Source organism: Schistocerca cancellata, chromosome 6 (assembly GCF_023864275.1).
Source record: "Schistocerca cancellata isolate TAMUIC-IGC-003103 chromosome 6, iqSchCanc2.1, whole genome shotgun sequence".
NCBI classification, from domain to species: domain Eukaryota; kingdom Metazoa; phylum Arthropoda; class Insecta; order Orthoptera; family Acrididae; genus Schistocerca; species Schistocerca cancellata.
The window spans coordinates 200,473,316-200,500,725 of NC_064631.1; the positions used below are offsets into that span (position 1 = coordinate 200,473,316).

The following is a 27,410-nucleotide window of genomic DNA, read 5'->3' on the forward strand; positions in this document are numbered from 1 at the left end:
TAAATTAAATTAACATCATAGGATACAAAGAACACTAGGCAACAGAGTGCGGAAGTAAATGACAGTAAAACAGTATAAGTAATAGGTGCACTTGTTAGCTCTCATAGTTCAGTCTCGTTTACAGTAAGAAAGACCTAACACATACACAGGGCACAGAGATGACATTCATAAGACGCATGAGATGTTGCCAGTCTGGGGGGGGGGGGGGAGATCTGATAAGAAATGAAAACGTCAGATTTGGTTTAAAACAAGTAAATCTTTTTTCACAAAACTAGATCTCAAGCTCGCTACTTTGATACCTCATTTGTCCATTTCCCACTCTTCGTTTGGTTATGAAAATTCGGACGAATATCCATTTTGTAATTTCTGAGAAGTTTTGTTTATCATATATCATTTCTGACTCACTACAGCACGAAGATGTTGGATAAGATAAATACTTAAGGTTATACCGCAATCATGAGATAAGAAGCTGGTGCTGATAATATCCAACGCTTAGAAAAATGGCCAAGTATAGGCCACTATGAAGAAGCCCTTTGTGACACGTTCTTGAAACAATTGTCACAAGACTTACGGCAAGAAGTAATAAAAATGAGAAATAATAAAAATGTGGAACATAAATAAAACTTCACAAAGACAGGCCATGGGAGCTATAGGAACAGAGAATACTTGCGAAATCAGTATACAGTGTATCTTTGTGGACTGCAGGTTGTCGTGACGTTCTCTGTGCTATACCCTCGCGTATATCTCGCATCTAACACACCTTCATTGCCTCAAGTTGGCACGTTTCCTGTCACACAGCTGGCTTTGATAGCTCTTCAGTGCCTCGATGTCGACGGGACGTTAAACCCATCTTCCTTACCTCCATAAACCTTCACAGACGCTTCAGGACATTAATTTCTCTGCCACAACCTCGGTCAAACCATGAGTTTAATTATATGAAAGGAAAGGCACATTGATAACAATTTTTCAACTAAGGCTTTCTAATCTGAACAAAAAAGAAACGCCAGTATAGATTGTTCCGCTGACGCTAATGGAAGACAAATGGTTATTCACACGTTGGGAATTAAATCTTCCCCATGATCCTGCAAACAACGAACTGTGCTCATGGTATTTTAACACACGAAAGAGAAATTGAGCGAACAAAAGAACGTGGATACCGAACCGAAGATGATATATACAGAATGAAAATTTCGGTTATCACACCTGTGTAGCGTGCATTTGTAAGAATTCATCCCTAATTACGTGTCGACAGGAAGTGAAAGTCAACATTTGTGCGTAACATTAAACTTTTCCCCCGTACATCAAGAGTGAACAGAGATCGTCAAATGAATCGCTAAGACGAAATGCTGAAAGTCTCTGGTTATGACATTCAAAAAACCTGTTTGTTGCAAGAACTGACATTCTACCAGTAATTGCGATATTTATATGTACTGCAACAAAATTGAAGGATGAGTTTATAAACGTACATGTCAGAAACGTAGACACTAATTTACTCTTTTGGCTGGTCTAGCACCTGAAGGTAGGCAAAACCCACTTATGGGGAGTCGAAGGAGTTTCCTAACCCTCAGGTATTAGAGAGGCCTGGAGAGAAATTGGTGTCGAAATTTCTCACAGGTACATTTTTGAAGTGCTCAACAAAAATGTGAGGGTGCCACTGAGCGAGATGCAGAACTGACGCATCTCAGAAGGACCGTTAGCCGTTTTATTCACGTAGATGATAATGCAGCCCTCTCCTGCGATCACGCCACAGAAGGAAACAAAACAGAAGCCCTGAAAAAACCTGAAACCTGTTTGCTGCTTCGGATCGCGGTTTGGTTTTCATCGAATCGTTCTGAACGGTTCCTAATGATTCCAATCCGTGTAACGGAGCAAAAACTGTGGTCACACTACTTTACATAGGGGCAGATCGCGTTCAGTGTGGTTGCGGCTCTACGAAGTCCTCACAGTAGGGCTGCAGCGCCCAGGGCAGCAGCGTCAAACGTACTTTTATCAGTACAGATTCTGAGTGGCTGTATGTCTGTAAAGTTTCCCTCGGCCACCCACAAGAAAACCGCATGATTTCAACGCTCGATATCGTTCTTCTGACCTCAATTGCAGAGGCGTCATAGTAAGCGTTGAAATATGGCTAACAGAGATGTCATGACTTTCCCATCTTGTGACACGTCCACAAGGGCTTAGGACAGAATAATTGTGGTGACATACGGTGGCATTGTGGCATTATTAACCCACCTTACAGCTCACATGAACTTCTGAACTTTGGCCATTTTTCGCATGTGTTTACACTTCGAATTATTGCTGAGCCCGAGGGTGACGTCACAGCGTACCACACTGTAGCACCATTACAGATGAAGATTGTGGACACCTCTGTGCGAAATTTCCAAATTATGCGTCGCAGTGTGAGACAGTTATCGGGTTTCGAAAAAGTGATCCTTTAATTTTGTTGCGCAGTGTATAACGGGTGAATCACTTAAAACTTGCACCGTCAATATTGCGGAAATGAAAAATGCACGGTTTTCAGAGAATGGATCGGCATTCAGGGGCTCGTACTATTGGGCAATAAACAGACTCTAATCATACTTAGAAAGTGTATTTTTTGTGCACACAAACACTTTTTTATATGGAACAAGGCCTAACGACATTACGAAACTGAAAGTAGGGTAAATTCGAATGTCAGTGACGTTTGTTACAGGACTCTAGTGCGAGTCGTTTACGATTCACCGTGTTGTGAAAAGTTTCCACACGGACATTTGCTTCTGCCATTCAACTAGCGTAGATACTGGGAACGATGGTGTTATGTTTGCTTGTGTGGTCCTTGAGTTCACTGCGAGTTGCTAATCAGTTAGTGAATGACGGTTCGAGCAGTAGGTCGTGAGTGGGCGATGGGATGTACCAGTGCAGAAAAAGGCGACATGCTCATCGTATATGGGGAAAGTAGAAACAATGGAATACGTTCTTGTACTGTGTGTTGTTTTTGTTGTTGTTGTTGTTGTTGTTGTTGTTGTTGTTGTGTAATCTTCAGTCCAAAGATTGGTTTGACGCAGCACTCCATGCTACTTTATCCTGTGAAAGCCTCTTCTCCGAGTAACTATTGCAACCTCCATCCTTCTGAATCTGCTCAGTGTATTCATCTTTTGGTCTCCCACTACAATTTTTATCCTCCACGCTTCCCTCCAGTATCAATTAGTGATGGCTTGATGCCTCAGAACGTGCCCTGCCAACAGATCCCTCCTTCTTGTCAAGTTGCTCCATAAGATCCTCTTCTCCCCAATTCTATTCAGTACCTCCTCATCAGTTACGTGATCTACCCTACCAATCTTGAGCATTCTTCTGTAGCACCACATTTCAAAATCTTCTAATCTCTTCTTGTGTAAACTGTATGCGGTGAGATATCCCAATTGACGTCAACCATCTCGGAAATTATTTAGCAACATTTTGAAGCAGTTACGTGAAAGTCGTAGTGTAACACCTTGACAACGTAACAAGGAAACAAGTGGCTACAGAATAGGGGGAAATTAATGTTCTTGCTGCTGTTGCAGTTGATCCGCACTTTAGCTCTAGCGCAATCGCACGAGGAAGTGGCATGAGTCGGAGAAATGTCCTACGCAATCGCCGTCCATAAAGGTTCCATTCCAATCACATCCCTCTCCACCAAGATCAGCATGGAAACGATTATGAGAATCGTGTTAACTTCTGTACACGGGCATTAAGACAGGATACCCCAGATGTATCATGCATCTTGTTTAGTGCTGAAAGGACGTCAACCAATTATGGCTGGGTAAACCTCCGAAACCTCCACTACTTGTCTCTTGACAATCCCCGTTGGGTTTGTCAGATGGAGACGACACTTATATGCAACGACGTACTATTGCAGCCTGCTCACACATCTCTGCCGAAATGCTAGCACGTGTGCAGTAGTCGTTCAACCATAAACGTGTGGTGTGGGATGGTGAACCATCAGTTCACACACCCGAGTTTCATAGACAGAACAGGAATTTGTGATACCAAAATGATGGCTGTCCAGCCCAAATTGCACCAAGTATTACACCATGTTTCCACAAGTTGTGTTCAAGTCGTTGGACTGGACGCAGACGGCCTGCCGGGCTCTTCCGAGATTCGATGCCTGTAGACTTTTTTCTGTGGGCAAAGTTGAAGGCACTGTCTGCAAGGACATATCAACTATATCCGATGATGTGCAACAGTGTATTACTCCAGCCTGCTCAGACATCTCTGCCGCAATCTATGTGCAGCATTCCATTCGTACTAGGCCGGTTGCATGTACTGCCGCTGCAGGTCATAATTTTGAACACAACCTGTGTTGGACACTTGTTGTTGTTGTTGTGGTCTTCAGTCCTGAGACTAGTTTGATGCAGCTCTCCGTACTACTCTATCCTGCGCAAGCTTCTTCATCTCACAGTACCTACTCCAACCTCCATCCTTCTGAATCTGTTTAGTGTATTCATCTCTTGGTCTCCCTCTACGATTTTTACCCTCCACGCTGCCCTCCAATACTAAATTGGTGATCTCTTGATACCTCAGAATATGCCCCACCTACCGATCCCTTCTCCTAGTCAAGTTGTGCCACAAATTTCTCTTCTCTCCAACTGTCTTCAATACCTCCTCATTAGTTATGTGATCTACCCATCTAATCTTCAGCATTCTTCTGTAGCACCACATTTCGAAAGCTTCTATTCTCTTCTTGTCTAAACTATTATCGTCCACGTTTCACTTCCATACATGGCTACACTACATAAAATACTTTCAGAAACGACCTCCTGACACTTAAATCGATACTCGATGTTAACAAATTTCTCTTCTTCAGAAACGCTTTCCTTGCCATTGCCAGTCTACATTTTGTATCCTCTCTACTTCGACCATCATCAGTTATTTTTCTCCCCAAACAGCAAAACTCATTTACTACTTTAAGCCTCTCTTTTCCCGCAGCATCACCCGATTTAATTCGACTAAATTCCATTATCCTCGTTTTGCTTCTGTTGATATCCTCCTTTCAAGACGCTGTCCATTCCGTTCAGCTGCTCTTCCAGGTCCTTTGCTGTCTCTGACACAATTACAATGTCATCGGTGAACTTCACAGTTTTTATTTCTTCTTTTATTTCTTCTTTCTTTTGTTTCGTTTACTGCTTGCTCGTTATACAGATTGAATAACAGCGGGGATAGGCTACAATCAGAATCGACATACCTAGTGTATACACTTGTGTTGTTCCTGAGTGTGTGCTACAACAGATGCTGTACTAGAGTCAGTGTGGGAACTTATCAAATTCCGATTCCTCGTAAACGACTCGCTCTAGAATCCTGCACCAAACACTACGGACAATCTAATTTAACCTGCTTTCAGTTTGTTAATGCTAATAGGCACTGTTCCATTTAAAAAGTTGCACGTGTACACAAAAATCACACTTTCTAAGTATTATTATTGTTGTTGGGTTGTTTTTGGGGAAGGAGACCAGACAGAGAGGTCATCGGTCTCATCGGATTAGGGAAGGATGGGTAAGGAAGTCGGCCGTGCCCGTTCAGAGGAACCATCCCGGCATTTGCCTGGAGCGATTTAGGGAAATCACGGAAAACCTAAATCAGGATGGCCGGACGCGGGATTGAACCATCGTTCTCCCGAATGCGAGTCCAGTGTCTAACCACTACGTCACCTCGCTCGGTCTCTAAGAATTATTACGCTCTGTTCATTGGCTAACAATACGAGCCCCTAACTACCTATACATTCTGTGCTAACAGCACATCAATAGCATTTGCAAGTTCCGCAGTATTTGCGGAGCACGTTTTGTGTGATTCACACTGTATATACAGGGGGTTACAAAAAGGTACGGCCAAACTTTCAGGAAACATTCCTCACACACAAAGAAAATATGTTATGTAGACATGTGTCCGGAAACGCTTACTTTCCATGTTAGAGCTCATTTTATTACTTCTCTTCAAATCACATTAATCATGGAATGGATACGCACAGCAACAGAACGTACCAGCGTGACTTCAAACACTTTGTTACAGGAAATGTTCAAAATGTCCTCAGTTAGCGAGAACACATGCATCCACCCTCCGTCGCATGGAATCCCTGATGCAGCCCTGGAGAATGGCGTATTGTATCACAGCCGTCCACAATACGAGCACGAAGAGTCTCTACATTTGGTATCGGGGTTGCGTAGACAAGAGCTTTCAAATGCCCCCATAAATGAAAGTCAAGAGGGTTGAGGTCAGGAGAGCGTGGAGGCCATGGAATTGGTCCGCCTCTACCAATCCATCGGTCACCGAATCTGTTGTTGAGAAGCGTACGAACACTTCGATTGAAATGTGCAGGAGCTCCATCGTGCATGAACCACACATTGTGTCGTACTTGTAAAGGCACATGTTCTAGCAGCACAAGTAGAGTATCCCGTATGAAATCATGTAACGTGCTCCATTGAGCGTAGGTGGAAGAACATGGGGCCCAATCAAGACATCACCAAAAATGCCTGCCCAAACGTTCACAGAAAATCTGTATTGATGACGTGATTGCACAATTGCGTGCGGATTCTCGTCAGCCCACACATGTTGATTGTTAAAATTTACAATTTGATCATGTTGGAATGAAGCCTCATCCGTAAATAGAACATTTGCACTGAAATGAGGATTGACACATTGTTGGATGAACCATTCGCAGAAGTGTACCCGTGGAGGCCAATCAGCTGCTGATAGTGGCTGCACACGCTGTACATGGTACGGAAACAACTGGTTCTCCCGTAGCACTCTCCATACAGTGACGTGGTCAACGTTACCTTGTACAACACCAACGTCTCTGACGCTGACATTAGGGTTATCGTCAACTGCACCAAGAATTGCCTCGTCCATTGCAGGTGTCCTCGTCGTTCTAGGTCTTCCCCAGTCGCGAGTCATAGGCTGGAATGTTCCGTGCTCCCTAAGACGCCGATCAATTGCTTCGAACGTCTTCCTGTCGGGACACCTTCGTTCTGGAAATCAGTCTCGATACAAACGTACCGCGCCACGGCTATTGCCCTGTGCTAATCCATACATCAAATGGGCATCTGCCAACTCCGCATTTGTAAACATTGCACTGACTACAAAACCACGTTCGTGATGAACACTAACCTGTTGATGCTACGTACTGATGTGCTTGATGCTAGTACTGTAGAGCAATGAGTCGCATGTCAACACAAGCACCGAAGTCAACATTACCTTCCTTCAATTGGGCCAACTGGCGGTGAATCAGGAAGTACAGTACATACTGACGAAACTAAAATGAGCTCTAACATGGAAAAATTAAGCGTTTCCGAACACATGTCCACATAACATCTTTTCTTTATTTGTGTGTGAGGAATGTTTCCTGAAAGTTCGGCCGTACCTTTTTGTAACACCCTGTATACAGTAAAACCTCGCCAATCCGTCCCCTACAGGATCGAGAGCATCGTCGCAAGGCAAGAAAGGTCGGATTATCGGAGGAATTTTTTTTTTACCTGTAACATCACAATACAGCACAGTAAGACTTTAATTGTCAACTGGAAATACTGTCTGAAATACTGTTCCATGTTAAAACAGTAACAAAACGAAAAGAAAACGGCGGCACATTAAAAAATCTTACACGAAAGTGTAATGTGAACTACACTACTGGCCATTAACATTGCTACACCAAGAAGAGATGCAGATGACAAACGGGTATTCATTGGACAAATATATTATACTAGAACTGACATGTGATTACATTTTCACGCAGTTTGGGAGCATATATCCTGAGAAATTCGTACCCAGAACAACTATCTCTGTTCGTAATAACGACCTGGATACGCCTGGGATTGAGTCAAACAGAGCTTGGATGGCGTGTACAGGTACAGCTGCCCATGCAGCTTCAACACGATACCACAGCTCATCAAGAGTAGTGACTTACGTATTGTGACGAGCCAGTTGCTCGGCCACCATTGACCAGACGTTTTCAGTTGGTGAGAAATCTGGAGAATGTGCTGGTCAGGGCAGCAGTCGAACATCTTCTGTATCCAGAAAGGCCCATACAGGACATGCAACATGTGGTCGTGCATTATCCTGCTGAATTGTAGGGTTTCGCAGGGATCGAATGAAGGATAGAGCCACGGGTCGTAACACATCTGAAATGTAACGTCCACTGTTCAAAGTGCCGTCAATGCGAACAAGAGGTTACTGAGACGTGTGACCAATGGCACCTCATACCATTACGCTGGGTGATACGCCAGTATGGCGATGACGAATACACGCTTCCAATGTGCGTTCACCGTGATGTCGCCAAACACGGATGCTACCATCATGATGCTGTAAACAGGACCTGGATTTATCCGAAAAAATGACGTTCTGCCAGTCGTGCACCCAGGTTCGTCATTGAGTACACCATCGCAGGCGCTCCTGCCTGTGATGCAGCGTCAAGGGTAACCGCAGCCGTGGTCTCCGAGCTGATAGTCCATGCTGCTGCAAGTGTCGTCGAACTGTTCGTGCAGATGTTGTTGTCTTGAAAACGTCCCCATCTGTTGACTCAGTGATCGAGACGTGGCTGCACGATCTGTTACAGCCATGCGGATAAGATGCCTGTCATCTCGACTGCTAGTGATACGAGGCCGTTGGGATCCAGCACGGCGTTCCGTATTACCCTCCTGAACCCACCGATTCCATTTTCTGCTAACAGTCATTGTATCTCGACCTACGCGAGCAGCAATGTCGCGATGCCATAATTCGGAATCGCGATAGGCTACAATCCGACCTTTATCAAAGTCGGAAACGTTATGGTACGCATTTCTCCTCCTTACATGATACATTACAACAACGTTTCACCAGGCAACGCCGTCAACTGCTGTTTGTGTATGAGAAATCGGTTGGAAACTTTCCTCATGTCAGCACGTTGTAGGTGTCGCCACCGGCGTCAACCTTGTGTGGGTGCTCTGAAAAGCTATTTATTTGATTATCACAGCATCTTCTTCCTGTCGGTTATATTTCGCGTCTGTAGCACGTCATCTTCGTGGTGTAGCAATTTTAATGGCCAGTAGTGTAGTATCTGTACTGTAAGACACGCCTGTAATGTACGGTCAGATACTGTAAATGTGAGTGAAAGATTAATAGCTCTCCCTACCTTATTACAGTATCGAAGTGACAGACAATTTACTTGCATTTAACTTTTTAAAACATGAAATCGCATGGTAAGAAAATGTTCTATTCTTAAGCAGGACTAAAAGAATCTGGAATGAGCATTTGCTTAGCAACCAGCGACCTTGATTTTGTCGCAATGCTCCGTCTTTACCTGTGCACAAAATGTCTTATGGGGGAGACGCAGAGCTTCGTTCGATGTATTGAAAGACTATATCAAATGAGTGTTTACGATATGTATGCGGTACTCGAACCGCAGGTTCTTTGTCTTTGTAGTTGTCATATTCTTTCTCGTTTTCATGTGTTGTTCGATGTACAGCATCAATGATTTGACCGTCAGTTAATTCTTCAGCCGTTGTGCAGTCAACGTCAGCTATATGGATCCACACAATAACATCATTTCGCTCAATAACCTGTTGTAAAATCTGCAATTGCTTGAAAACAGCTGGAGTGTCTACATCTTAATTTCATCACTTTTTTCGTGGTTTGTTTCACCTTGATTCTCTTCACTCGTTTCTTTTGGTGTTTCATCTTTAGCGTCATTCATTTTTTGTCACAGTTTGCGCCAAGATTTTTCATGCGTTGATGCCGAAATTTCTTCCCAAACTGAGGCAGTTGTGTTGATTACATGTTTTAGTTTTATTAATTTCATTGAAACGAGCTGAGGCCTTCTTGTGTGCTCTCTAAAACTGATCAAATGTATTTTCGACTATATCGCCTCTTCAGCCACTAACTGAACCGCTGGTCCACGGGCTATATTACACATGCTAAGTCTGCAGGAAGAAATAAAGGTTTTATTTCATCTTTCAAGGTTAATCTTCCGATGGATGAGATGTCAAATTGTCGAGTGTCAGTATAGAACGTTTAGCAAGTTTCTTTCCCTTTTAGGTATTTCGTAACGGCAGGGACTAATTGGTCATGTACTGCTATCGCTTTGCTTGGGCAGCTTCATCATCAGTCATGGCACATGAATTCCACTAATCTTTACACTGTTTTCTACCTATATAAGCTGTACTTTATCTGTCTTAGTAACGCTGTTTGTAAGCAACGAAATACAGTCATCACATACTTTGTTTCCAAAATTCGGAGTAAATATATTGAGATTTCAGTCTAGATGATGCCCTGGCAGTCAGAGATAGCTTACAAAAATAACAGGAGAAAAACGTACAAACACTTATAATCAGAATTATTGATTTCAGCTATGTTACCTTGCAAGGCGTTTCTCAGATAATCTCGCGGCACCTGGAACGGGTTATGAATGCCGTTGTTCTTTATACGTGTGATGTTCGACTCCATGATCATATTTCGCCAATATATGAACAACTGTATTGCCTGCGTGTAGACAGGCGCAGGGATTTCCATACCACGCATCTTCTCTACTGTGTTATCAACGTAGACAGTCTCTCATAATCTCCCCTCGTCCTTGACGCTCTTGCCTGAACAAAATGACAGCAACGTCCCATCCCGTCACACCAAAATCCTCTGTGTCCCACTCCATTTTTCAACTACTTCCTCTAAGACCTTCTCAGTAACAGCAACCCGACTCTGAAATAATCATCCACATTATGTTGCATAACTAAATAACACGTAAAGACTCAGAAGGCAGTTACTGACATGTCTTCTAAGGCAACAATAATAATTACCACTGCCCTGTTCCCCCTATACGTCCTTCTTTCCAATCTGTTATTATTTTTCTTCCAGTGTTCTTACCTGGTGCAGTTTCCTTAAATGTCCTTTACCCAGGACTCGTTACATCAGAAAACATCTACTTTGTACGCCTTTAAATTCGTTATTGTTATTATTATCAGTAATCTCAGTATTACTGTTGTTATCATAACTAGAGGTAGCAGTAACAGAAGTACAGCCAGTATTAACTTCTGTAGTTCACAGTCAGTATTATTTACTCTCATTCTCACTATACCACTCAAATAGTTGTAATACTATTTGCTTATTAAAATCATTATGTTCTAGGTAACTATGATGTAAAAAGTGTATTGTACGCGTGAAAACCTGGTCTGAAATAAGAAGGAGCCTGACGGTGCTAATGAGAGCAGGTTCTATAAATAAATAAATAAAAATAAAATATTTCCATCCAAGAAGGGTGTTGAATGCACAAAGCATGGCACGACCGTTAAACGTCAACTAGCTCCGTAGTTTCGTAATAGAACTGAACACTGCATCTACATCAGTACTTCGCAAGCCACTGTAGGGTGCATGGCAGAGGGTACCCTGTACCACCATTACTCATTTGCTTTCCTCTTCAGCTCCCAAACAGAGCGAGAGAAAAACGACTATCTATATGCGTCCGTATGAGCCCTAATTTCTCGTATCTTCGTCGGTCTTTACCCGCAGTGTATGTTGGCAGCAGCAGAATTGTTCTGCAGGCAGCTTCAAATACCGTGTAAGTAGGCTGTTTATGTTTTCTTATTGGCAACGTTACGTAGCGCTCTGTATGAAAATCACTGGCTGTGCTGTGTGCAGTCTGTGGCTAGTTTGCATTGTTGTCAGCCATTGTAGTGTTGGGCAGCGGCAGCTGGATGTGAACAGCACGTAGCGTTGCGCAGTTGGAGGTGAGCCGCCAGCAGTGGTGGATGTGAGAAATGAGATGGCGGATTTTTGAGTACAGAATGGATATTATGAACTGCTATGTATATTATGCTTTTTCAACACTATTAAGGTAAATACATTGTTTGTTCTCTATTAAAATCTTTCATTTGCTAACTATCCCTGTCAGTAGTTAGTGCCTTCCGTAGTTTGAATCTTTTATTTAGCTGGCAGTAGTGGCCCTCGCCGTATTGCAGTAGTTCGAGTAACGAAGATTTTTGTGAGGTAAGTGATTTGTGAAAGGTACAGGTTAATGTTAATCAGGGCCATTCCTTTGTACGGATTTCTGGAAGTCAGATTGCGTTGCGCTAAAAATATTGTGTGTCAGTTTAAGCACAGTCGTGTATAATTTTTTCGAAGGGGAAGTTTCAACCGCATTTCTAAATTTTCTCAGTGGTGTTTCTTGAAAAGAACGTCCCCTTCCCTCCAGGGATTCCCACATGAGTCCCAAAAGCAACACCGTAACACGTACGTCTTGCCTATTGGTAACCAATCTCGCAGTCCGCCTCTGAATTGCTTCGATGTCCTCCTTCAATCCGACCTGAATAGGATTCCAAACACTGCGGCAGTACTCAAGAACTGGTCGCACCAGCGTCCTATATGCATCCTCCTTTACAGGTGAAGCACTCTTTCCGAAGATTCTCCAAATACACCGAAGTTGACCATTCGCATTCCCTACCACAGTCCTCACATGCTCGTTCCATCTCGTATCGCTTTTCAACGTTACTCGCAGGCATTTAAACGATGTGACTGTGTCAGGAAGGACACTAGTAATACTCTATCAGAACTTTATAAAGGTTTGATCTTGCTACTCATCAGCTTCAACTTGCATTTTTCCACATTTAGGGCTAGCTGCCATTCATCACACGAACTGAAAATTTTGTCTAAGTCGTCTTGTGTCTCCCTACAGTCACTCAATTTCGATACCTTACCGTACACCACGGCAACATCAGCAATCAACCGCAGATTGCAGGCCACTCTGTCCGCCATATCATTTATGTGCATAGAGGACAATAGCGGTCCTATCACTCTCCTTGGGCACGCCTGACGATACACTTGTCTCCGATGAACACTCGCTGCCGAAGACAACATACTGGCTTCCATTACTTAAGAAATCTTCGAGCGCCTCACATATCTGTGAACTTTTTCCATATGCTCGTACCTTCATTAACTGCCTGCAATGGGGCATACTGTTAAATGCCTTCCGGAAATCTAGAAATACGAAATCTACCTGTCGCCCTTCGTCCATAGTTTGCAGTGTAAGTAGGCTGTTTAGTTTTTTATGTTGGTAACGCCACGTAGCGCTCTGTATGAAAATCACTGACTGTCCTGTGTGCAGTCTGTGGCTGGTTGGCATTTTTGGAATATTCGTTATTGTGGTGTCACCGCCAAACACCACACTTGCTAGGTGGTAGCCTTTAAATCAGCCGCGGTCCGTTAGTATACGTCGGACCCACGTGTCGCCACTATCAGTGATTGCAGACCGAGCGCCGCCACACGGCAGGTCTAGAGAGACTTCCTAGCACTCGCCCCAGTTGTACAACCGACTTTGCTAGCGATGGTTCACTGACAAAATACGCTCTCATTTGCCGAGACGATAGTTAGCATAGCCTTCAGCTACGTCATTTGCTACGACCTAGCAAGGCGCCATTACCAGTTACTATTGATACTGTAAAACATGTACCGTCAAGAGCGACGCTCATCATTAATGGATTAAAGTTAAGTATTCCAACAGCTACGTCCGTTTTTCTAAAGTCTAATTTCCTTGCCCTGTTCCAGACCTCACGCCAGCCTGCGTGAGCTAAAACCGCGTGCCTTTCGGCTTCCTCTAGTATACCGGTGTTGGCTCTCCTGCCAACCCACAACAGTTATTGTAGCGTTGGGCAGTTGGAGGCGAGCCGCCAGCAGTGTGGATGTGGAGAGAGAGATGCAGAGTTTTGAGAAGTTACTATAAGCGAACGATCTGGACGTATGCCCGCCAGAAAAAGGAAATTTGTAAAGATGGATGTCATGAATTGATAGACTTTTGAACACTATTAGGGTAAATACATTGTTTCTTCTCTATCAAAATCTTTTATTTGCTAGCTATGTCTATCAGTAGTTAGTGCCTTCGGTAGTTAGAATCTTTTATTTAGCTGGCAGTATTGGCGCTCGCTGTACTGCAGTAGTTCGAGTAACGAAGATTTTTGTGAGGTAAGTGATTCATGAGAGGTATAGGTTATTGTTAGTCGGGGCCATTCTCTTGTAGGGACTTTTGAAAGTCAGATTGCGTTGCGCTAAAAATATTGGGAGTCAGTTCAGTAATGATCAGAATAAGTAAAGAGAAAACTGTTTGAGTACGTTGAGTTTTGCTCAGCTGTTTGAAAATCAAATAACGTAGAAGTTTACTAGCACAGTCATTTGTAATTTTTCAAAGGGGACGTTCCAGCAGCACATGATGTGAGAAAAGGGAAAGTAGAGTTTTGCATGAGCGACGCTTTCTAAACCGATGCTGATTCGATTCGTGGACATAAGCTTCTTTGTCTCAATAAAGTTTATTATATTCGCACTGAGAATAGATAAGTGCCAAACGGTTGTTATCTGTTGACAGTCACCGCAACTTATGTTATTCTTCCTTATCAGTTATTTTTTAACTGTCCGTTATCTGTGCTGTGACTGGCAGCTAAAAGCGAAACCGAATTCCTCCGCACACGACATATTTGTCAAGATAAAACTCTATGTGTGACACATCTGGTGATTTAAACCTGTGTGCCGCGAAAACATTCTGTCTCGATTCAACGTAGCATTAAGAACCTCCCCAAAAATGCCTCATTAGCGATACCATCTGTGACGCGGCATATCAAAGACTGTCTAGACGGCAAACCCAAGTTTCAGAGTTCGAAAACACGCAGCTCAGTTACTGTAAGCAAAACACGAAACTCAATATCTGCTGATGTTGCCTTGCTGCACAGCGGAAAATGACATGGCTAATTAAGGTACTGCCAGCACTGATTCACCACGCAGTAATGATATTTTCTATTTTTAAAAACTGTTCGCTATTTTGTCCTTTCATCCATTGTTACGAGTCCCTGTACACTGCCGCAGTTATACGATCAACCCGCCGTCCCTTCTCTTTCAAGTTTACGCCTGCTCGCTCACCCTCCCCACGCAGTTCCTCATGCTCCCTCTCTTTCCATCTCTCACTGCCCGACCATGGAACCCGCCCAGAGAGATGCTCGCCCTTTCATATTTAACATCGCTTTTCCTCAGAATGTCATCCGCTATCCCCCACACCTGTCTATTTCTTCGCAACAGCTTCAGAATCCTCTCCTCATCTCATTTATGTTGAGCATCTTTTGCACATTATGCTGCAAAAATTTTCATCAACTACAGCTCATGTCTTTCTGAAAATCATCATATCCCATTCACTTCTACTCCCACTTCCTTGGAGTCTCAAATTTTGCGGAATTATTCTGGAAATTGATATTGGAGAACCAGAGTTTAACAGATTGTTGGAAGAGTTGAGATCAAATAAGGCTGAAGGTGCAAATAATACTTTTCTGGAATTTCTAAACTCATTAGCGTAGTGGCAAAGAAGTGGCTGTTCCAGCAGTTTGTGGAATCCATGAGTCTGGAGATGCAGTATCAGACTTTCGGAAAATCATTATCCACACACTCTACATGGGAATGGCAGATAAGTGCGAAAACTATCGTACTGTGAACTTAACATCCCATGCATTACAAGAACAATACACAGACAAATAGACAAGAAAATTCAGAACCTGTCAGATGGCGATCAGTTTGGCTCAAGGAAAGTAAAGGCGTCACAAAAGCTCAATAATGGTTCAAATGGCTCTAAGCACTACGGGACTTAACATCTGAGGTCATCAGTCCCCTAGACTTAGAACTAGCTGAAACCTAAGTAACCTAAGGACATGGCTGTTCAAATGGCTCTGAGCACTATGCGACTTAACTTCTGAGGTCATCAGTCGCCTAGAACTTAGAACTAATTAAACCTAACTAACCTAAGGACATCACACACATCCATGCCCGAGGCAGGATTCGAACCTGCGACCGTAGCGGTCACGCGGTTCCAGACTGAAGCGCCTTTAACCGCACGGCCACACCGGCCGGCACCTAAGGACATCACACAGATCCATGCCCGAGGCAGGATACGAACATGCGACTGTAGCAGCAGCGCGGTTCCGGACTGAAGCACCTAGAACCGCTCGGCCACAGCGGTCGATGTCACAGAAGCAGTTCTGACATTGCTCGTGGCAGTGGAAGCAAGACTTAAGAAAAATCAGTACACGTTCTTAGGATTTGTCGAACCATGAATAATATTCGAGTATGCAGAATAGTGCGCGATACTCGAAATTCTGAAAAAAGGAGTAAGCTACAGGGAAACAGTGATATCATACAGTGTGTGCAAATAATAAGAGGGATAGTTAGTTTCACGTTACATCGATTTTTTGCACGATAAATAGTAATGATGCAGAACAAGTCATTTTACATTCACATCACAAATTAATTTGTAAATATGGCTACATGGTGAATATTTACGAGTTTTTGTTTTAATGTAAAGATGAGAGTTAATAATACTGCCACCACCTCTTACACATTACGATAATAGAATAATAAGACTGAAATCCCGAGAGGGTGTAATACAGGGATGCAGTCTATTACCGTTCATTCGAAAAAGCAATATGATGAAAATAAAAGAAATGTTCAAGAGTGAGATTAAAATTCAGGCTGTAGGAATATCATTGCTAAGACTCCTTGAGGGTATTAGAATCCTCAGTGAAACTGAAGAGGAGCTGCGTGACCTGTCGATTGGGATGAACAGTCTAATGAGTAAAGAATGTACTGAAGGTAAACCGAAGAAAGACGAAAGTAATGAGAAGTATCATAAATGAGATTAGGGATCAACCTAACAGCAAAATGGGGTATCACGCAGAGAGGGACTGTCCTTCGTTGGTAGAAAAATTACACGTAACGAACAAAGTAAAGAGGACATAAAAAGCACGTTATCACCAGAAAACGGGGCATTACGGGCCAAGAATAGTCTGCTAGTATCAAAAGTCGGTCTTAATCAGAGGAAGATATTGCTGATAATGTACGTTTGGGGTACAGCATTGTATGAAAGTAAACCTTAGGCTGCAAGAATCGTAGAGTTTGAATTTGGAAATTTGTGGTAAGATCTTATGGGACCAAACTGCGTAGATCATCAGTCCCTAAGATTACACACTACTTAATCGAACTTAAAATAACTTACGCTAAGGATAATACACACGACTATGCCCGACGGAGGACTCAGACCTCCGACGGGGAGAGCCGCGAGGACCGTGGCAAGGCGCCCTAGACCGCGCGGCTAAACCGCGTGGCGAAGCGTTTGAGATGTGGTTCCTGAGAAGGAGGTTGAAAATTAAGTGGCCTGACAGTGTTCCGAATAGCGGAGATCTCCACAGACTCAGCGAATAAAGGAAAGTGTGGAAAATACTCAGAGGGAGAACGGACAACACTATATGACATCAAGAAATAACTCCCGTGTTACTAGAGGGAGCAGCATAAGTTAAAAATTGTAGACACAGGCATAGATGGGAATATACCCTAAAAGCAACTGAGGACGTTGAGTGCAAGCGCAGTTTTTAGGTGAAGAGGTCACTGCAGGAGAGAAATTCGTGGTAGACCGCTTCGAAACACACAGAAGGCTGACATGAAAAAAAGAGAATAAGTCTCAACAATGTCAGACAGTGGAAGACTTCAGGTTTAGATGTGTAGTTACCCTTAATCATAAACAAAATCGGCTTTTATCTTTGTTCAAGGGAAATCATAACTTAAAAACTCACACAAATTATTAAAATAGATGTACCTACATATGCATGTATGTGTTCTACATCTTCCCCTAAACCACAGGACCGATTTCATCCAGCTTTGCTACACATATCCTTTACTCTCTGGAAAGAATCACCGTGTGGGTAAGAACCACATGCCTACCAAGGGATGAGAATGGGGGTGAAAAATCATTGTAGCCCATACTTTAGCTACCCAGTATTTGAGAAAGAATCACTTAGTGACATGCAATTTCAAAGTTTATGATACTTGTTCTCGTTGACGACTCCCACAAAATGATTAAAGAGAAAATTTTTGTTGCTTACAGATTTCCACTATTCATGCAGTAAAACTGCCATATGAAACATAACATTTTACTTTATTACTCCTTTACTGCTGACTGCATTCTTGAGAAATTTTGCAGACGGTATACACCTATACTATTGTATGTATCAGAAAAATCACGTCATTGTACGACACTTAGTTCAGGAGATAATGAAGTCATAAAACCCGAATGCGTGAAAAATTACTGCATCGTGCAAGACGTTTAAATTTATTACTTCGTTGCCACTAATCTATTCCCAGCACTTTCGCAGACAGTATCCACATTTGCCGTAGCAGCCACATTTGCGGCTGAATATACCTAAAAAAGTATGCACTGTACGACACATGGTTGAGGAGATATGATATCATATACTGAGATGCGAGGAAAAACTACTGCATCATGCAGGACGTTTCAATTTATTACTTCTTTGCTACTGACTCTATTCGCGATACATTTTGCCGACTGTATCGATATATGGTGCAGAAGGCACATGCAACAATTATATCATTGTACGGCACATAATTTAGAAGATACGATATCATAAACATTAAGTGAAAATGAAACTGCAGGGCGAAATTCACTAGACATATAGGTAACATATGTGTACAAATACATGTGAAATACGTAAAATATTTGTGAAATACGTTTGAATATGCATATGCGAGCAAAGCCACAGGTAAAAAGCTCATCCTAAACCCTCGGAACAATATCAATCGAATTTGGTACACATATTAATTACATGGGAAGAAACGGCTGCCAGCTATTGGTGTGAGTGTGATGATGTGGAGAGATAAGGGAGGACGAAGAGACGCACAAACTGCGAGGGGGAATAGGGAGATAGGGTCAGACAGGAGGACAAGCATGTGGAAGGAGATAGGGGAGAGGGAAATGGACAGGCAGAGGGGAGAGAAGGAGGTAGAGAGAGAGTGGAGAGAGGAGGAGATTGACAGAGGCAGGGGAGGAAGAGACATCTCTCGATGGAGGAGGAGTAGACGAACAGACAGAAGAGGAGGAGGAAAAGGACAGAGGAAAGGAAGAGCAGGAGACGGACAGAGAGAGGGGCAGAAGGAAATGGACAGAGAGAGAATGAAGGAAGAGATGGACAATAGAAAATTAAAGTAAATAAGTACCGGACAACGTCGAATTTGTTAGCTAGTAGAATATAATTTAACACCTTTTTAATGTTTTTATATCATTTTTAAGTATTTTTAAACATCTCTGGCTTTAGTGTTGATGTAGGCGTCAACTATATCATTCTAATAGTCTCTGTAACCGTTTGTTCAACAATCACACGCAAACTCATAACATATATCATGAATATGACACACGGAACACGGAAATAACTCTACGCAAAAATTAAAAAGAAAATGCCTATTTTTATAGGCAATCTCTCTGAAAACAACGGGTATTTTTCATCGGCAATCTCTCTTACTTTTGTCCTTCAGATAGTTAATGACACCAGCTGTACACCATCCCCGTATCTGTGAGCACATTTTCCGTCGTCGCCTGCTATACTAAAGCCACGAAACAACAGGAGCTACGTTAAATTCCGACACGGCTGTACCTAGTCAGTCGCGCAACCTTATTTAGTCCGTGAAACGGTAACGTCGAAACCTGTGTTCGCGGAATAACTTTCATCGAAGTAACGCCGCAGCTGTTGACAAACAAAACGAGGCTGTTCGCGAAACAGACGATCTAACAACGAAATGCGCATGCGCAGGGAAGTTCAAGGACGTTCAAAGGTGGAGCAGTGCACGCCTGCTGGTTCGGTTCGCATACCTACGGCAGTTCCGCCAGCTGTCTGTTACAAGCGCGCGAACTGACTAATGAGCACTTGAGCTCTCACTATGCAGTTAGTCTTCATAGTACATAAATAGAACATAAAGACAATGATCACGCACACACACACACACACGACACGTGAAGCCACAGCACACAGCAGTGAGCAGCTAGGAGAGAGATGGCAGAAGACGCGGCTGCTTCTGCACACTCACCGCTGGGTGGCGAGCTGTCTCCTGTTTGAAACCTGCTCTGTGTTCCCTCATATAACAGCTGGCCTTCGCTCCGCCAGTCACAGTGACTGTGCGAAATTTCGTGTGACGTCATCTACTGCGAAGCAGAGAAACCGGTAATCAGTTGGAAACCGAGAGAAAACTGCCTGTGAGAGTGACTCAGACAAAATCAGATAATTTCTGATTGCTCGGAATATGCGTCCTTGTTGTTCTTAGTCACCTCACAATAAAAGACATTATGTAGAGCTGTCAACTGCACAAATGATTATGGTGATAATAAGCATACAGGATGAGTCACGTAAGACTTAGTACAGCTTTCATTTCATAAACGGTTCCAGATATCGAAAAGGGGGTTTCTGCAATTGATAGTATGTCGAGAGGAACCTGACGTTCTGTATCGATAACGTCCTGAATTTTGGTGTAGTGAGACAGGATTGTAGCCTCTCCCCGATATTATTCAACCTGTATATTGAGCAAGCAGTGAAGGAAACAAAAGAAAAATTCGGAGTAGGAATTAAAATTCATGGAGAAGAAATAAAAACTTTGAGGTTTGCCGATGACATTGTAATTCTGTCAGAGACAGCAAAGGACTTGGAAGAGCAGTTAAACGGAATGGACAGTGTCTTGAAGGGAGGATATAAGATGACCATCAACAAAAGCAAAACGAGGATAATGGAATGTAGTCGAATTAAGTCGGGTGATGCTGCGGGAATTAGATTAGGAAATGAGAGGCTTAAAGTAGTAAATGAGTTTTGTTGTCTGGGGAGCAAAGTAACTGATGTTGGTTGAAGTAGAGAGGATATAAAATGTAGAATGACAATGGCAAGGAAAGCGTTTCTGAACAAGAGAAATTTGTTAACATTTAGATTTAAGTGTCAGGAAGTCGTTTCTGAAAGTATCTGTATGGAGTGTAGCCATGTATGGAAGTGAAACGTGGACGATAAATAGTTTAGACAACAATGGAATAGAAGCTGAAGATTAGATGGGTAGATAACATAACTAATGAGGAGGTATTTAATAGAATTGGAGAGAAGAGAAATTTGTGGCACAACTTCACTAGAAGGGATCGGTTGGTGGGACATATTCTGAGGCATCAAGGGATCACCAATTTAGTATTGAGAGCAGCGTGGAGGGTAAAAATCGTAGAGGGAGACCAAGAGATGAATACACTAAGCAGATTCAGAAGGATGTAGGTTGCAGTAGGTACTGTGAGGTGAAGAAGCTTGCACAGGATAGAGTAATACGGAGAGCTGCATCAAACCAGTCTCAGGACTGAAGACCACAACAACAACAATGCGTCCTTGTTGTTCTTAGTCACTTCACGATAAAAGACATTATAACAGCACAAATGATTATGGTGACAATTAGCATACAGGATGAGTCATGTAAGACTTAGTACAGCTTTCATTTCATAAACGGTTCCAGATATCGAAAAGGGGGTTTCTGCAGTTGATAGTATGTCGAGAGGAACCTGATGTTTTGTATCGATAACGCCCTTAATTTCAGTATCAATCAAGATATTGAAATAAGTATGATCATTTTTTTGTAATGGTGCCGTATAAATGGAGCCGTATAATGTATTCAGTAGCTCTTGGAATGACAGTTACAGTGAGTTGCGGTTGTTCATATTGACACTGAAACCTTCGGTAAAAAAAATGCGAGAAATGTGCTAAAATTGGAAAGCAATGCGACCAGATTCGACCAATGCGGCGTAAACAATTCCGAGCAGAGCTGACATACCAGGCTCCGTCGTTATAAGCAGCAAAGCAGTCCTGTGCTACTAAGATAAAACCTGATTTCCTATACGACATAGATACAAGGTCAGCTGTGATATTTGTGCACCACCTCCGGCTGTTAACGAAGATACGAGCATATGCAATAAGTTCACAGGTATGTGTCTCAAACACTTCTTAAATAATAGAACGCAGTGTGTTGTTCTCGACAGCGAGTGTTCATCAGAGACGAGGCTATAGTCAGGTGTGCCCCAGGGAAGTGTGATAGGACCGCTGTTGTTCTCGACATAAATGACTGGTTTGGCTGACAGGATGGGCAGCTATATGCAGTTGTTTGTTGTTGTTGCCTTTGTGCCGGCCGGGGTGGCTGAGCGGTTCTAGGCGCTACAGTCTGCAACCGCGCGTCCGCTAGGGTCGCAGGTTCGAATCCTGCCTTGGGCATGGATGTGTGTGATGTCCTTAGGTTAGTTACGTTTAAGTAGTTCTAAGCTCTAGGGGACTGACGACCTCAGAAGTTAAGTCCCATAGTGCTCAGAGCCATTTGAACCATTTTTGATGCCGTGGTGTACAGTAAGGTGTCGAAGTTGGGTGACTTTAGGAAGATACAAGACGACTTAGACAAAATTTCCAGTTAGTGTGATGAATGGTAGCTAGCCCTAAATGTGGAAAAATGTAAGTTGATGCGGATGAGTAAGAAGATCAAATTTGAAATGTTCGGATACAGTATTGCTAGTTTACTTCCTGACACAGCTAAGTCGTTTAAATTTCTGGGCATAACGTTGCAAAGCGATATGAGGTGTTACGATACAATATAATACAATTATAATAAAAAAATGATAACATACTTTTTCTAGGTATATGCAATTAACGAGATTCATTTTTCGGCACTCGGACAAGCACAATAAGCTGGGCTATGCCTGTAAACAGGTAAAGAATCTTTTCATATTAGTTCCACATTAATGAAATAGCCCTTCTCCTATTGTAGGTTTATGCTTACAAATTTATAATATTATGTATGATCGCCGTATCCACCTACAAAATCTTGACCGTGTCCATGTTGCGTTAATCGGATCTTCGGAATTTTCCGAAGTACATAGGTGGGCTTCAGTTCTTCTTATTGCGGTGCTACTTGAAATAATAACTCATATAACCTTTTAGTTAATAAAATAATGCTATATTCTTCTGTTCGATGCACATAGAAAATACATGCTCCTCGCTTATTCACATCGCCCAAAATGGCGGTCTAGAACTACGCGCTAAGATAACTAGCAGAGCACGAATCATTTCTCTCACTGAGGAACAGGAAAAGCATCTTATGTTTTTTAACATCTGAAAATCAAAAATACATGACGGTAGGCGGAGGCTCTACGCTGGGCTACCGATTCACTTTTTCTCTTTGCCTTTAAAGAAAATGAAAACAAAATGCAAAAGGTACACCACAAATGCCCCCCTACTGGATACTGTCGGAAATAAGTCTCTTTATTTAGGGAGACAGTATACAGTAACCTTATTTACACTGGGGCTCATAGTTCGGTCACTTGGTGCAAGTCAATGGAGTTTTAATACGACAAGTATATCTACAAAGCTTCATTTCGTTGGCCATTGCAAATTCATACACATAAATACATTCACATATACCGGGTGATCAAAAAGTCAGTATAAATTTGAAAACTGAATAAATCACGGATTAATGTAAATAGAGAGGTGCAAATTGACACACATGCTTGGAATGACATGGGCTTTTGTTAAAACCAAACAAAATACAAACGTTCAAAAAATGTCCGACAGATGGCAATAATTAGCATAACAAAGTAAGACAAAGCAAAGATGATGTTCTTTACAGGAAATGCTCAATATATCCACCATCATTCCTCAATAATAGCTGTAGTCGAGGAATAATGTTGTGAACAGCACTGTAAAGCATGTCCGGACTTATGGTGAGACATTGGCGTCGGATGTTGTCTTTCAGCATCCCTAGAGATGTCCGTCGATCACGATACACTTGCGACTTCAGGTAACCCCAAAGCCAATAATCGCACGGACTGAGGCCTGGCGACCTGAGAGGCCAAACATGACGAAAGTGGCGGCTGAGCACACGATCATTACCAAACGATGCGCGCAAGAGATCTTTCACGCGTCTAACAATATGGGGTGGAGCGCCATCCTGCATAAACATCATACGTTGCAGCAGGTGTTTATCAGCCAGGCTGGGGATGATGCAGTTCTGTAACATATCGGCGAACCTCTCACCCGTCACAGTAGCAGTTACAAAACCAGAATCACGCATTTCCTCGAAGAAAAAAGGCCCGATAACGGTAAATGTGGAAAATCCAACCCATACCGTGACTTTCTCGTCGTGCAATGGAGTTTCCACGACAGTTCAAGGATTTTCGGTAGTCCAAATTCTGCAGTTGTGGGCGTTGTCAGACCCTCGGAGCTTGAAACGAGCTCCGTCGGTCCACAACACGTCACTCAATCTTCCGCCATCTTTTGAAACGCCCTCCGCTTCACTAAATCGCCAGGTAATCGTTCATGATGCCGATGGATTTTGTACGGATAGCATCGGAGGGTACGCCTCAGTGCCAACCAAACAGTAGTGTATGGAATCCCTGTGCGACGGGCGACTGCACGAGCGCTGACTTCTCCGTGCATAGACGAACCCGCTACAGTCTCCATTTTTTCCTGAACTGTCTCAGCAGCATTACGCCTTGTGCTCGGTCGGCCGCTACGGGGTCTATCGTCTAAACAACCTGTGGCTTCGAACTTCGAAATCATTCTCGCCACAGCTGCATTTGTCAACGGACCTTTACCCGTTCGAATCCCCTTCCTATGTCGACAGGATCGCAACGCTGAACTAGCACATTCCCCATTCTGATAATACAGCTTCACTAAAAGTGCCTTTTCAGTTAATGTCAACATGCTGCGACTGCTGGCGCATCTGATTCTCTTTCTCATTATAGCTCCTTTTAATTTATACTGACTTTTTGATCACCCGGTACTGATATTACATAACGGCACGTCCATGTTGTGCTAACGTCTTTGCTATTTCTCATTACATTTTTTAAGCTGTATGGTGTGAACAGGGGAAAAATTAAAATATCTAAAATTGTCCTTTCACCCTGTTTTAAAAATTGTTTTTCTCACTTGCTTTTGGTTCATTGACAATTCTGAGAAGGTGTCCTTCCGGTACACCCTATCTCGTAGTTCGCTGTACTGATGGCCAGCAGCAGCTCATTGTTTAACACGCCCGTCGCAGTGACGCAAGCGCCACGTGAGCAGCAGCACTGTCCGCGCATCCATCGTAACGTCGCTCCACGCTTATGAAGTCGGTGTTGTGTATGCCCTCCAGTCGGAGACTGGATACGACGGATTCAGCTCCAACGGTCAACCCGAAGAACATCAATACCTCAAGTCACACCCGAACTAGAATTTCGGCCAGTGAAATAGAAGGTAAGGGGGCGCACTGCAGGACTTCTTCCGTTGTGCGTTGTAGTTCGGCGGTCCTCAGACGATAATTCGTGGTTATACGGATTTCCTCTGATTCCTCCGTCGCACACGCATCACACTCACTGTATTCACTTCGCTAGACTGAAGCATTTACTCTTATCACGAAAAATGGTTCAAATGGCTCTGAGCACTATGGGACTCAACATCTTAGGTCATAAGTCCCCTAGAACTTAGAACTACTTAAACCTAACTAACCTAAGGACATCACACACACCCATGCCCGAGGCAGGATTCGAACCTGCGACCGTAGCGGTCCCGCGGTTCCGGACTGTAGCGCCAGAACCGCTAGACCACCACGGCCGGCCTCTTATCACGGCTCAACCGGTTTTTCACTGTTATCAGGCCTTACTATTTTTGTATCACTTCCCACATGCGAGTGTTTTACTCGTCCATTGCGTTGCACTTCACATACATACATAAATGGTTCTTCTTCAGGAACAAAATTTCATGTAAATTGACAATAGTAAATACACTTTACATGGACATAGAGATTGAGAATAATAAAGTTGACATATAAATTTACAATTCTCATTCACATGTCATATATGGACTCCATAACATGCACTATCTTACACCTTGTAACCTCCTCGCAAAATTTCAAAAGACAATTATTTAAATGTTAACGAGAATAGAACCTAGTGTAACCCACCAGCAAATAAAATAATTTATTGACAATGACAATTAAATGAGAACTAGCAATCTGACCCATGTGTAAGCTCCCACAAAAATGAAAGTCAATTCAATAAAAAAATGAAATCTCTGTGACAATGAAAACGCAAATAAACCGAAATGTCGATCTTAGGCCCTGTTCTTACCTCAGTAAAATTGCGTCTGCTCTTATTTTTTCGCCATAGCTTGGAGGAAATGCATCGCAAAAATTCTTTGAACTTAAGTAAATTTTTTCTTTAAGGAAATGCATGGGAAATTTTCTTTCAATAAAATGTTTGTTTTGTTAAAATGCTTGGTTTGAAAACAAAATTATTATTGGGGCGATTCTTGAACAAATTAATTACACTTAAGATCCATTACATTATCAGATGAGCGCAATGCTGCTTCATTACCTTATTTAAAAAATATACCTCGTCCTGAATCTTGACCAGAGTCCCATGTCGACGCCCGCCGACTCCTCACACACAACTCCGACTGCTAACTCGCAACTGTACTACATACTCTTGCGACTCGCTACGTACCACTCGCGACTCACTCTCATTTGCAAAAGCACTTACTGACTCCCTACATGCAACTGCTAACTCGCAACTGAACTGAACTCTCGCGCGGTCAAGCGCAGACTAGCAACGACAAATAACTCTCCGGTCAGAGATTCTCTCATGGCTCGCCATCGCTGTACTGAATACATACGTGTTTCAACCTTAATATGTAAATCAAAAGGAATCTTTCATTTATTCTGAATATTTGGATTTTCTGTTCTTCTCTTGCAGGGCCGACCTCCTGCGCATTTGTACCTTCAAAATTACACATAGAAAATAGTACATACATTTTTCGTAGACATAGACAATGACAATAATATAGTTGACAAATAAATTTACAATTAACATTCACATTCCATATATGAGCTCCATGTTAGTTATCATCATACCCTCTAATAAGTAAATTAGAAGGAATCTAGCATTCATTCTGAATATTTGCATTTTATTCTCTTGTGTTGCAGGACCGACCTCCTGCGCGTTTTTACCTCCACAACTACACATAGAAAATACATTGCAGCACTACTCACGACATGGAAAAAGAGGATTTGCTAGAGTCTACTTCAGAGATCAAGCTACTTCTAGGTTTGCTATGTGTAGTGCGTCATTATTGTACTTATTCTATTCTTGGCATTTTATAAACTTCATACTACACTCCTGGAAACTGAAATAAGGACACCGTGAATTCATTGTCCCAGGAAGGGGAAACTTTATTGACACATTCCTGGGGTCAGATACATCACATGATCACACTGACAGAACCACAGGCACATAGACACAGGCAACAGAGCATACACAATGTCGGCACTAGTACAGTGTATATCCACCTTTCGCAGCAATGCAGGCTGCTATTCTCCCATGGAGACGATCGTAGAGATGCTGGATGTAGTCCTGTGGAACGGCTTGCCAAGCCATTTCCACCTGGCGCCTCAGTTGGACCAGCGTTCGTGCTGGACGTGCAGACCGCGTGAGACGACGCTTCATCCAGTCCCAAAAATGCTCAATGGGGGACAGATCCGGAGATCTTGCTGGCCAGGGTAGTTGACTTACACCTTCTAGAGCACGTTGGGTGGCACGGGATACATGCGGA

General features: G+C 42.8%; 1 protein-coding gene across 1 annotated transcript in view; it reads right to left on the bottom strand.

Moving 5' to 3' along the window:
* Positions 1-19,897, bottom strand: part of LOC126190957 (probable cytochrome P450 6a14) — a 58,313-nt gene extending 38,416 nt beyond the window's left edge. The window contains exon 1 of the mRNA XM_049931617.1: positions 19,858-19,897. The gene's annotated coding sequence lies outside the window, so the exon portion shown is untranslated. The remainder of the gene's footprint in view (positions 1-19,857) is intronic.
* Positions 19,898-27,410: the final 7,513 nt, after the last annotated feature.